Source organism: Callorhinus ursinus, unplaced genomic scaffold (assembly GCF_003265705.2).
Source record: "Callorhinus ursinus isolate GAN/ISIS: 27379988/994484 unplaced genomic scaffold, GSC_fseal_2.0 scaffold5, whole genome shotgun sequence".
NCBI lineage: Eukaryota > Metazoa > Chordata > Mammalia > Carnivora > Otariidae > Callorhinus > Callorhinus ursinus.
Genome location: NW_027397067.1, coordinates 45372740 through 45372960, shown reverse-complemented (window position 1 = coordinate 45372960; position 221 = coordinate 45372740).

The following is a 221-nucleotide window of genomic DNA, read 5'->3' as shown; positions in this document are numbered from 1 at the left end:
CACACACACACACACACACACACACACACACACACACACACACACACTAAAGAGAGGGAGGAGGTGGAGAAGGAGGTCTGAATCGGGTCACTCAACTAAAGGGGTCCGGTCCTAGGATGCGCAAACGCCACCCCTAAAACCTTTGTATTTTGTTTTAATTCGTCCTCACAGCGCCTCCTGCCGGGCCTGAGGACTGGGGCTCGCGGAGGGGGTGCAGGCCG